The sequence below is a fragment of the Hesperophylax consimilis genome, chromosome 10, assembly GCF_061612785.1.
Source record: "Hesperophylax consimilis isolate HC1 chromosome 10, BYU_Hcon_1.0, whole genome shotgun sequence".
Taxonomy (NCBI): Eukaryota; Metazoa; Arthropoda; class Insecta; order Trichoptera; family Limnephilidae; genus Hesperophylax; species Hesperophylax consimilis.
Genome location: NC_142845.1, coordinates 32,413,333 through 32,426,557, shown reverse-complemented (window position 1 = coordinate 32,426,557; position 13,225 = coordinate 32,413,333). Strand labels below are relative to the sequence as shown.

Here is a 13,225-nt window from a genome sequence, read left to right as displayed (position 1 = left end):
AACATGTTTCAATGAATCACTAATCTAATCGCATTCGAAAAGTATTTTGTAGTGAATCACTAGCGGTTCTGAAGAAAGAATTCTTTCATAACATGTTTAGCATCACAATTCGAAGATTGCGGATACAACACCACCGACACACATAAATAGTGTGAAAAGTAGTATAAAGTTGATGATTACATTGCATTATTTCATACAATTTAATGGCAAGCGTTGATCCTGGTGTATGGCTTCTTAATAATGCATAGTTGAGTTTTTCAACAGTGATTTTTGATTTTGATTGAATTTCAGTGATTTTTTTTAGTTAAAAACGGTTCCTAAAAAATTTCAACTAAGAAGAGGATATGTTGTCTGAAAATACACGAATTGTGAAAGTTTGTATTTGTAGCATATTAAAAAAAAACAATTAGAAAAACAAGGGTTGAAACCCAGGAAACCTACCTAAGTACCTAGGAAGTACGTAACCACGACCGAATTATATACATTTTAACCAAAGACTTAACCTACATAAAATTAGCCCCATGTCTATAGATAAAAAAAATTATACGGACTATCAGCAAAATAAACGACCTACAAAAACGATTTGTTGAAAATACGATATTAAAAAGTATTAGCAAAGAAATCGAAAAAAAGAGATGGAATGGGTGATTTAATTAATTGATGAAATAAATAAAAGAAACCCTTTCTTTGAAAATAACCATGAACGATTCACGGCCGGGAAGCGATATCGCATCAGCTGCAATGTGATCAGATAACATTTAACAGAGAATCTCTAGAGGTGTTATCTATACCGATTTGACAGAAAACTAATTATCTGATCAAAAAATGATTATCTACTCAAAAAAGAATTTCGATATGTGATCAATTTCAATATTTGATTAATTTCATTATTTGATAAATTTCAATATTTGATTAATTTCATTCAATATTTGATCAACTTCAATTTTCGATAAATTTCAATATTTGATCAATTTCAATATTTGATTAATTTTAATATTTGAACAATTTTGATATTTCATTAATTTCTATATTTAATAAATACCGATAATTTGGTCAAATTAGATACTTAATCAATTTCAATATTTGATCAACTTCAATTTTCGATAAATTTCAATATTTGATCAATTTCGATATTTGATCAATTTATAGATTTGGTCAATTTAGATCCTTGATCAATTTCTAGATTTGATCAATTTCGATGCCACTGAACAGATAATCCCTTCAAGCGTGATCTATACATCGATTTGATAGAATATTAACATATATTTATTTTTTCATATTTACTGTTAAGTCCTTCAACTGTCAGGTTCCGGACAGACAAATGAAAATGATAATCTGCTCAAGATAGAATTTTCAATATCTGAAAATGTCTGATCAATATCACCAAAATTAAGGAAAATTGAGCCTATTTAGGGCACGCGAACCCGCCCACAACACACTCTTTGGTTCGTATCTTCAGTGCTTGCGGGATTGAATTGATGACGTCAAAAGCTATTTAAGGAAATAGGGTGGGCGGTGACACCCTAACCTGCCAAGGGCTTTTTTTTTTTTTTATTTTTTTTTATTATAAATTTTTAAAGATACAGGTATATGCAGTCCCACAAAGCTGTCACACATGACGGCTTGTCTGTAGGTTCTACAAATAATATATATAAAACATTTTTAATTTTTAATACATGTATGACACAAAATTATACAATAAACAATATCACAAAATAATATATATCAAAGTACCTACCTATATACAAATTATTTAGGCAGGTACGTTGAGATGTTCAGGAATACATCAATAATAATGTTCAGAGATACATTGATTCGTCGCTTATTAGCCAACGCTTAGTGTTTTTGGGGCAGGGTCTCTCATTATTCTGAGGTTTAAAATAATTATTAAATTTATTGAAAATCTCTGGTATTAAATATTTAAGCGTTCGGCTTCCATACTTATTTGTTACTCTTGGAATAATGAGGCCCTTATTTTCAGTGAATCTTGTTGTGTGATTATGCACCGGTTGCTTTTTATATTTGCTATCTCCCTCATTATCCATTATAATAATGTACCAAAGAAGACCCTTTATTGGAAGTAGGCCCTCAGAACCATACAGTAGTTTTAGATTACTTCTTTGTCTGTAGATATTCGGTGGTACAATTTTTTTTATTATAGCAATTTGTAAGTTTTGTATATATTTAATATAAATATTGCTTGAGTGCCCCCAAGTTCGTATGCCATATCTGAGTATGGATTCGACCATAGAAAAATAAATTATTTTAAGAGTACAATGAGGCAAAACAAATTTCAGTTTATAAAAATTACTTGCAAAAGATCGGAGCTGGTTACAGATTTTAGCCACTTGTTTATCCCATTTAAATTTATTGTCTACTATTAGTCCCAGATAAGTATATTCGTTAGTAAAGTCAATTGTTTCACAGTGGCAAATATTTTCAATTTTTCTATGAATACATTCAGAATTATGAGCAATTATTTTGGGTATATTCCATATTCCCAGGCTTGGTGATTTTACATACATACATTTTGTTTTTTTAACATTAATAATTAAACCAACATCATGAGCCCATTTAAGTAGCTCGTTAAAGTCACTTTGCAATTGTTGAATAGCTATGATAGGATTTTCATTGGATACTACAAGTGCAGTATCGTCAGCAAAAATGAATCTAAAGGCCTTTTTAAAGAGTTTTGACATAACAATAACATATATAATGTACAATTTTGGACCTAAAATTGATCCTTGCGGTACTCCTGATTTAATATGTCTTCCTTTACTCATATCATTTAAAATCTTTACGTTCATTTTTCTATTAGTTAAGTAGTTTTTAAAGAATGAGAGGAGTTTACCCCGGATTCCAATGTTTTCAAGAACCTTAATTAATTGTATATGGCTGAGAGTGTCAAAAGCTTTTGAGTAGTCAATAAAAAGCACCAGTACATGTTTTTTAGAATTAAGTTGAGAATTTATAAAATCAGAAAATTTTTCCAGCAATTTATCACAACTTTTTTTTTTCTGGAACCCGTACTGGCATTCATCTATAATATTCAAATTATTCAAATATTTATCTAAATTTATCGAAATATATTTTTCTAAAATTTTTTCTAGTGCCGGGAGAATAGAAATTGGCCTGTAATTGTTAATTTCGGAGTGATCTCCATTTTTGAAAATAGGTCTTACAATGCTATTTTTTAATTCATCGGGGATGAGGCTGGTATCGATTATTCTGTTGATAAAGTGAGCAATAACAGGGCTAAGTAATTTTACATGTTTTTTTAAATCAAACATACGAATTAGATCTATGCCCGGTGACTTTGAATTTTTCATACCTCCGATAATATATTCAATTTGCTTAGCATTAGCTCTAGGTAAGTACATTGAATGCGGTAGGGATTCTTGCAAGTGATTAGACGCTCGGAAATCACATTCATGTAACAACTTATTAACTCCTTCATCAAAAAAGTTAGCAAAATTTTCTGCCACTGCATCAGAAGATTGTGACTTTAGGAAATATTTAGATAAGACTTCATCGCAACCAGATTTATTTTTCCTACCCAAAATTGTATTAATTTCATTCCATGTTTTTTTAATGTTCTTGAAACAGTGATTAAATTTGTTATTATAGTATGCCTTTTTTGTGTTTAATATTTGTTTATTAAGTTTATTTCTATATTTTTTGAAAGAGATTTCATATTTTTTATTATTAGGCGTGTTTTTCCACTTTTTCCACATGGCATCTCGTATTAGAATACTTTCAGCGAGACTGTCATTCATCCAAGTTTTTTGGTTATTTCGAAATTTTTTTGTTTTTAATTTTGTAAAGGTACTTTTTTCATAAATATTTTTAAAAATCGATTTTAATTCTGCATAAATAATGTTTGGTTCAGACAATTTTAACATTGCATTCCAATCGGTGATTTCGATCAATAAATCAATCCTTTTGTCCGATAGTGCAGTGTAATACTCTTGGTGCGATTTGTCGACGGTACATTTATCATAGTAACAGAAGTTAATACTAGCTGCAGTTAGGTAGTGGTCAGCTATTATTGAATCGCATACGCATGAACTGATTTCGGTCGTCTCCTTCACTCTTACATAGATATGGTCTAAACATGAAGCCGTTACATAATTAGTCAATATCGCTTCTCTAGTCACATCATTTATACATCTGGTCATTCCAAAATGAGACATGAGGTTTTCATATTGCATAGTTATGGGTTCGTGTACATTTAATAAGTTAATATTCGTATCACCTAGAACCAATACGGATTCTTTTATATCAATATTTCCCAATATTGTCTCCAGCTCATCAAGAAATAATTTTTTTTTTGTATTTGGCGGTCTATATATTGCTAAAAGATGTAAGCGTATATGTTTGTTTACTGAAATGGTTCCGTAAACGCATTCAAAATTATTAGTCATAATATTTATTTTTTCAAATGTAAGGTGATCTTTCACGTACACAATAATACCGCCACCCGATCTTTTTGTTCGACAAAAATGGTACGAATTAAATCCCGGTAATTTATAAAGATTTATATTATTTTCATTAATAGACGTTTCGCATAGCGAAATTAAGTCGATGTTTCTCAAAGAGCTAGAAACAATTAATAGTAAAGTGTCCCAATATTTAGATAAAGATCGTATATTTAAGTTGAGGGCAGTTATTTTATTATTTCCTAACACATGTTTTTTTGTAGCCCAGTTTTCAAAAATTGACGTGCGTTCATAATCTATTTCTGCTGAATCAAAATCACAGTTCAAGTCACCCATATAGAATAATATTTTAATTGGCAGCAATAATATATAAACATGTATTGGGATTTATAAATATAAATACGATAGATACATAACAATATAGCAGTTAGTATTTCCGATATGTTCCAAGTTAGATTATAGTTTTGTACAGAACAAGGTAGGTTTACTAATTGGCAACAATAACGCTAACGCGTCTATTTGTGGCCAATGCCACTGGTGCTAGGGTAGTTTGTTCATAAGTCGAAATACAGGTGGATTAGTATCACTCAAATAAATAATGATACCATTGTATATTTATAGATCGTGCAATTTGAGTTTACTAAAACAATACAAACTTAGGATTTTGGATATTGGTACAGAAAATACATATACAGGGTGTATCGGCACGTACCCGACAAACTTTAACCAGCTATTCCTTAGCATATTTGGAGTAAAACATCTTATGTGCACTTTGCTGTCCGGTAACGTTTTTTTTAATAAAAAATTTACTATTCATATTTTCACCACATGTCACCACTGTTTTATCCTTTGTCAAAGTTTGAAAACCCATCTGGCAATATTTTATTCGAATTCCGTTGAATAATGTACGTGTGTACCTATATTGGCGCGCTTTTACAATCACAACGAAATGGCACGGCACCATTCGTCTCATTTTTAACTATTATTATTTAGTGTGTGCGAAAGAGCGAAGACGCTTTTCGACATACTTGCTTATAACAGCTGTTGAACACGAAAAGCAATGCCAATGACAGTGATGGAGTGTGGAAATATTTTAGTTTTTTGTTTTTAATTGAAAAAAAATGCTACCGGACAGCAAAGTGCCCATAACATTTTTACTCCAAATGTGCTAAGGAATAGCTGGTTAAAGTTTGTCGGGTTAGTGCCGATACACCCTGTATACATACAATTCCGACAGCCTTGCAAAACGTCACTGAGAAACAGAAATTTTTCTTGCTTACCCTAATTATTATTTGACTGATCGTAGCAAAGTCCTGCTTTAACTGGAGCGCTTTGCATTTCGTCTGTCTATATATTTGTTTGTACGTTCCGTGTCCGGTCAATCCTGTCAAGATGGTAGCCGTTTTGGATGGTACTTTTTTACTCCGCCAGAGTTCAGTGCGATACGAGATTTCAAATCGGAATAATAAACATCACGCGAGGTCTTCTGTTCACATAACTACTTGGTTGTTATCAGGGACAAAGGAACAACAAGTGTATACTATCATCGAATTTGATACGCGAAAAGTTTTGTGTTAAATAAAATTAACTGATTTTCATTGGAATGTTCAAATCACGTGTCAAACTTGTAAATTCGACTTCAGAAAAGAAAATTGCGCAGCCAAGAAGTGCGTATGTTGTTTTTTATTTATTTAATATTGGTATTATAACAATGCATACCTACTTAATGTAATAAATTACGTATAATTTATCTAATTCAATTTTTTCAAAACGCGATGAAAGATTTGGAGTTAGTTTTCTCTTGTTTTCAATATTAAGTGTGATAAAATTAGTCTTTACGCGCTCGAGTATGTAATAACTAATAACGCAAGGAAAGGGGATGGGTAATTGTGTGAAGAGAATACAGAGTGATTTACCAGGAACAAAATACCAAGAATTTGAATCATTCTCCTTGAGATTTTTCTTCATATTTTCTCATATAAATTAGATTTAAGTTAAAAAAAACCACATAATTTTATTTTAGGAACAATATAAAAAATTACAGTACACACATTTATTTAATTTCACGCTTTGCATAATTATTGACCGCATCCTTTATTTTAATCATAATTTAAATTATTTTATTTTCTTTTGATGCTCTTCGGAGAAAACCTGTGACGAAATTCTACCACACGTTTCATATTCGTAACTTCAGACTATGAAATGTCATAAAGTAAAATAGAGAACATTAATATTCTCGCCACCAATCTTCAAACAGTTCTGTAGCCTTGCCACTTGCTATTAAATGCATCATTCATGAGAAATAGGGAGATGCAACGACGGATTTATCGGTGGTATGTCTTTACAGAGCGTTTTTTGGTCTAGCTATTAGTGTTTGATGACCAGATCTGAATAGCCAGGTACATCTTAATCTTCCTCTTCCCTATCTCCTTCACCTGCCCACTACTTTCAGCCTCACCACATACCGCAATTAGATATGCCATAGCTTCACTACGGGCTGTTGGGAGTCACATAATTTGCAGTTTTACATATTTTTTTAATGCATCATTTATGAGGACATGGGGAAGTTACAACAGTGTATTAGAGGAATGCTTTTAGCAAGCGTCTTTATTAGACCAAGAGGAACATGAATAAATTATACTAAATAGGGACTATTCTTTTCACAATCCGTCACGGATGCAAATGGTTCAACTTTAGTTGGTATGTACGCGACGTGACTTCCGTAACGCGAAATTCATCCATTAGACACGTAAAAAAGCAATTATTATCCACTGTTTTGGATGGATGAGAACTGAATGAATTGAATCCAGAAGCAAGCGTGAGTTTTTGATAGGTCAATATTGAAATTTATTATTTGTTTTTATTTATAAATTCCACACGGGCGAGAAAATATTTCCCTCAGGACATGTCATTTTGAGGAAAGGAAGTAGTGAACCGGGTTGTAGAAGGAACACAGATGCTGCCGTTGATTCCACAGCCGAGTTTTAGAACAAAAGAAAGTATGTACTCTAAAAACTGTAAGGGTAATTTATCAACAGGACCGCCCGATTCCGCAGTCAAGAATTTCTACCTAGTTTTCAAAAGTAATCTATTCTAAATTGTAAAACAGAATCGCGAAACGCTTTGCGCATTCCGATACAGTTTCCAATAAAAAAAATCACCGGGAGAAGTATAAAAATATTCAATATTTCTATTTCCGTAGCGGAAGAGTCGAAGTGCCTTGGAGGAAAACGGGAGGAATGCCGGGACTTGTAGGTTCCCGAGTCGACCTTGTCACTTTCATTTTGACAGTTTGTCGGTGGAATTATCAGCAAGGAGTAGTAGATATTCACATCCCACCGATTCGGGGAAATTCTGTCTTCAGAAATAATCCACCACCCATTCCAAATCAAATTCCAAACCGGTGAGCGAGATTTCGGCACGCTTGAATATCTTAGCGATGACTTCTGCAAAACACTTGCCGGTCTCGTGTATGCTTGTAACATATACACACACACTTCTGATGCCCCAAATAATATCTGAATTGAATAAGGTGGTACCTATATCATTAATGATGCGGCAATTTAATCCTACGATAATCTCGTACAAGGAAACTTGTTAAGTTTACTGTTGTTGAGTAACTTATGTTAAGAGCTATTGCTAAACTCCTGTTTCTGTATTTATGTGTTATTATCTACCTCAGTGCACAGAGAAAACTATCTGACATAGAAAGTTGCTAATTTATTAAAAATCTGGTCAAATTATTCGTAGTATTCCTGCTAAAAATGGGACTGCAGGCCTTAAACGAATGTCATTATTTGTTAAATACTATCATTAGGATTTCGGAACATATGTTAATAAAAATTCTAATATTGTAAGATTTTGTCATTATATTTATGAGGAAAATGACACCTGCATGAACACGTGTTCCGAATTATTCTGATTTGAATAATATTTTATTAGGAAATGGATTGTAATCACGTTTTTAAAAGAAATTCAATAAATCAGCCATAATTAATTTTCTTCGTGTGGCGGAGTTGGCAATTGCGTCAAGATCCCACACAATGCATTTAGCCAAAATAGCGTATCGATTTCACGCAAAATATTAAGAATGATAGAAAATAATGGTTTACAGACATTGACTAAGTATAATACATCAATGTTTACAGACGCCAAAGAAAAATATTGCATCGGGAAATCAATAGATGTGAGATAACACCTCGCACGTCACTTACCTATAGCCGGTTTGTTATTAAGTTCGAGTCCATGCTCTTTAGCAGTTTTATCTGATTCTAAAATGTGAATTAAATTTAATATACACACAGTTATCAGTAGCAGCTAAGTTGTTGTCGCAATTAAAAATAATCTCACTCAATAACGCATTTTCTTCCGTGGGGTAATCAGAAGATTCAATTTATTTATTGCACAACACAAAACGGTCAGGTATTTACTGCGTGACGGCGATACAAAGGTCGCGAGGATTTGAAGAGCGAAAAATCAATTGGGCCAAACAATGTGATCTGATTAATGATTGCAAGAATAAAATAAAAATAAACACTAATAAACGTGTTTTAAATTTTACGCAACAGATAAATAACAATTTACCCTACATTAATAGTTGTTCATCAGCTGTATTCAATTTAAAACAAATTTATTGGTAAGTCCCATTATTATATAGATGATATCTGGTTGATAAAGTAAAGTCTACGTAGTTTCTGGCAGGTCATAATTAAATCTCTCAAATATATGATCAAAAATAATTTTGAATCATCCCCTGTTATCTCTGATTCTTTCAGTTCCATCCAAAAACTTAAATTCAGCCGTATTCTTCATCCCAATGATCACTTTGCGTGCCTTATTCGAGTGCTGATAGCCTCCAGTCAAAGCTCTGGAAAAACTGTAACTCTGATTTGGATTCCTGGATATGTTGCCATCTTGAGTAACGATATTGCGGATTCCTTGGCAAAACAAGGAGCGTCTAACCCTATTGTTACCCTCGTAAACCTCATTTATCTCTCTGACATTTTTCCAACCACAAAGATATATCCCGAAATGTTTGGAAAGAGTATTGGCACATTGCAAGTCAATCTAAAGTAGCCTGCTATGCCTTAATAAAAAGGACTATCCCATCAAAAACGTAGTTTCAACAATTCCCTTATTTCTCCAAAAACGAAATATCCTCACTTATTCGAATGAGGATTGGAGAGTGTTCCGTTCTTTCTCACCTTTTTAAAGTCACGTGCTTGACTCCCCAGATTATATATTCTGTGGTCTAGAAGTGGGAACTTTAGATCACATATTTTTTGGCTGTCCCTCTCTAAACAAATATCCTCTCCTCTATCAAGCCTTATCTAAAATTGACTCCCCTCCTTTCAACATTCCAAATCTGAATTTGACTCCAATTTTGCATATAATTTTGACAAATTTTATAATTCCTTATTTGAATTGAAAAAAAAGTTAGTTAAAATATATGGTTTATAAATAAGTATTTAGGTACCTACTTACAATCTAATGACTTCAGGGGAAATTTTGGTTTTCTTACTGTTCTTACAGAAGTGAAATGGAATTGCGTAATCCTTCGCTTATTTTAAGTTCGCTCTGAGTTGGTTGGTGAAAGCAGTTGTCTTGCCTTATTGCAACTAAGCTAGGAGGAAAATAGGAAAGAAAACTAATAATGGATACGTTAGAATAAAAATATTCAAACAAACCTTTTTTTCAATTTGTCACAAAGATAAATTGTCCTTATCTTGTTGTGTTTCTTTAAGTATAAAAATATCCTCTGACGCATTTACCGAACGGAAAAAACACAAAACTTCACATAAAAATAATAATGATGGATTATTAAAGTATTGATTATCTCATTCTAAAGTTGCCTTCGTAGGTAATCCTAACTTGTAAAGACATAATAAAGAAATATATATAAATATATATACATATAATTTATTTATGACGTCAATACCCACTTACTTATAATATAAGTGCTTTATTAATAGATATCCAAGTAGTTAATAGGTCGTTGTTGATTGTTATACACGAATGGCTATTTAAGTGAGAGGAAAATTTTCATCGTAACAACGAATTCAACGAAAAAGCATCGACTAGAAAAAATAATCGACAACCGTACGAAATAGAAACAAAATAGCGTAAAGCATGACATAGTACCCAAAGACGCCATTTTTATTTTATTCGGTTGTTAAAATATAAACAGATTTCTTAAAAAGATAATTAATTGGTCAACTAAATCCAAGTCCAGGAAATTATTTTGCACTGGTAGGACCAATATCTGCAGTGGCAATGCCATCAACCCTCCACCAACAATGAATGGAATCACGAAAGCATCGACACGAAAAAGATTCGAATACAATTAATTTGAACGGAATCGGAACAAAAGAGCGTAATAGGTTTGAACAAAGACAGTTGTACTTAGCAGTGCATAATCGAACGGGGCGCGTCACGTGGCCAGGATTTAAATTTAGAACATAACAAGCAAGATGGCCGCCGGAGAGGAGCAGATTTGTTGGTTCGGTCGGTACGGCGCGAAGGCCGAACGGCAAAACAAAAAGATTTCTCCCACGATACTCCAACAGAACTATTTATAGTGCGCAGTATTTCCAGAAGCAGAGGCCCGAACTTCACGAGATGGTCCGCTCTGCAAAGAGGGCTACACAACCGAGGCCCGCAATATAAGGAAGAACTGGAAGATAATGGGACCGAGGTCCTAGAAGGAAACGCTGAAAGATATTGGGGTAAGATTTTGGAAGACCACAAAATTCCGCTTGTGAACGACTGATCCATCTTGCAATATCCTGATGGTGCACCAAAAATTATTGAATGAGAACAAATGCTGTATAGTGTATGGGTTTTAAAATAGGGCTTCAGCATGTTTTAAAACAGTATACTTAGATTGTCCCAACATTGATAACTCCCACACTGAAAGTCCTGAGGTTTCCCTCAGGGTATATGCCACGTGGATTGTGGATTCTTTAAGGAGGGTGTCTTTGAGGAGAGGAGAGAGCAAACCTGGGACTAGATAAGACCCATTTGTGGAAGGAAAGAAACACCAAAATAAGTACAGATTTAATGTTGGGCAAGCATCTGGTCTCTTTCCTGGAAGCGCCGAAGTTATCAATTAAAGCCGCGATTCTTTGGCACACCTTCCATTAAAACACACGAAAAACGAATACAACATTGCCACCTGATGACTATGAACTGAACTATAACGGCCCTATGAGGTAGAGGTTACAATGCAGTAAAAATGCAGTCATATCAACTGGATCATCAAGAACACCAATAATTAAACATGCATTAATTAAAAACCGCATTAAGGCTATGCATAATATGGACACGTAATTAATTAACCTTATACCGAAGATCGAACCAGTCGCAGACACTCTTTAGGTATGGTTAGGTATGCATGATTACTATCATCATTTGCTTTGTAGGTTCCAAGGAGCGCCAAGGTTAAAGCATGAGGTGTACCGATTGCAATTCACCCGACGCTATTATTAACTCAGATTAATTACAATAAACCTTTTACATATTATTGTATGCGCATACTAATAATAGGCAAGTTGGCTTCGAAGCCTGGTGGGTCGGTTTAACCTAAGGCATATCAAGTTTAAATAAAAACTTCGATCGGTGTGATTATGGGCTATATTTAGAACTGATTCATGGAAAAAATGCATTGGTCCTCGGATAGACTCGACAGAGCATGGCTCGGTATAAACCAGAGGTTCCCAAACATTTTTGGCTCACGGTCCCCTTTACTTGTTTTACTCAGCGCCCCTTTTAGGTAACTATTGCACTTGAACTACTTCAAATTGGTGTTTTGCTCTGTTTTTTGTATGGTTTGTTGGGTGAGCGGTCCCAAGCATCGGATTCCTACCCAGACTTTGTGTATTCAATTCTCTGTCTAGCCAAGTCCTCCGAGATTGCTAAAGCAACGTTTTACACTTAATATGATGATAATACGAAGGGATACAAATATCGTCAGGCTACTTCGATCCCAGGAAATACGTACGTCTTGTTCAAAAGATACATATTCCTACGTAAAACGAAAGTGCATTCGTTGACCAGTCGTCTTCGGTCAATCTCTTGTAATTTGCATACATTGACTACGTGTACGTGTCCCTGGTAAATAAGCATATTGACATTTATGTATACATATTGCAAAGACAGTTCGCCGCCCCTTACTGTCCTTTAATGCCCCTGAGATTCCGATTAGGGGGCGATATCATTCACTTTGGGAAACACTGAGCCTGTAAACGACTATGTATTGGTCTGGCTCGCCTGATGCAGAAAAAAGCAGCCAGGACAAAAATATCCAATCTATTATCGGAATAACTACAGAAGAACAAAAAATAAAGATACATTTTTTGTATCAGTTCGATAAAAAAACAAATGGCTATAAAAAGCAAACAAGTTGGTTCTAAGCGATTGAAAAAGGGAATGGTACTAAGTTTTTACGTAAGGATATGAATTACGACGTAATAATAAAGTTTTAAAGAAATATACGTTTGACTCTACCTCAATAATAATTATTAATACTTTGCTATTTACATAGAACATTGTTTTGCGAAATGTACGTAATTGGTTCTTTGGTTTCAGACATCTGAGATAATTTGTTAAAATTTTTAAAATAAAAAGATACAGAAGATCAAAATTTTCACATTAAAAACGTAAAATTATATAACCGATCACCATACAAATAGGTTTTCCACTCAAACATCTATGTATGGATAATATGACTTGAATAATACGCGTTTCAGGATATGAGAGGCGAATTTTATGTTTCGTTAAATTGCATT

At 33.5% G+C, this 13,225-nt stretch overlaps 1 protein-coding gene across 7 annotated transcripts in view; it reads right to left on the bottom strand.

The window, feature by feature from the left end:
• Positions 1–13,225, bottom strand: part of HDAC4 (histone deacetylase 4) — a 329,931-nt gene that overhangs the window by 89,790 nt on the left and 226,916 nt on the right. The gene's annotated exons all lie outside the window — the stretch shown is intronic.